Below are 554 nucleotides of genomic sequence, written 5' to 3'. Positions count from 1 at the left end.
AACTCCTGACCTTAAGTGATCCACCAGCCTTTGCCTCCCAAAGTGCTGGTATTACAGGTGTGAGCCACCACGCCCAGCCAATTTTATCTATTTTTAGAGACAGGGTCTTGCTGTGTCACTGAGGTTGGAGTGCAATCATAGCTCACTGCAGCCTTGAACTTCTGAATATAAGCAGTCCTCCTGCCTCAGCTCCCAAGTAGCTAGGACTACAGGCACACACCATCATGACCAGCTATTTTTTTAAATTTTTTCGAGACAGTTTCACTTTGTTGCTCAGGCTGGAGTGCAGTGGCATGATCTTGGCTCACTGCAACCTCCGCCGCCTGGGTTCAAACAATTCTCATCCCTTAGCCTCCTGCATAGCTGGGATTACAGGCACCTGCCACCATGCTCAGCTGATTTTTTTTTTTTTTTTTTTTTTGAGATAGTCTTGCTCTGTTGCCAGGCTGGAGTGCAGTAGTGTGATACCGGCTCACTGCAGGCTACGCCTGCCGGGTTCACCCCCATTCTCTTGCCTCAGCCTCCAGAGTAGCTGGGACCACAAGCACCCACCA

The sequence above is a fragment of the Colobus angolensis genome, unplaced genomic scaffold (assembly GCF_000951035.1).
Source record: "Colobus angolensis palliatus isolate OR3802 unplaced genomic scaffold, Cang.pa_1.0 Scaffold144, whole genome shotgun sequence".
NCBI lineage: Eukaryota > Metazoa > Chordata > Mammalia > Primates > Cercopithecidae > Colobus > Colobus angolensis.
This window is presented reverse-complemented; position numbering follows the sequence as displayed.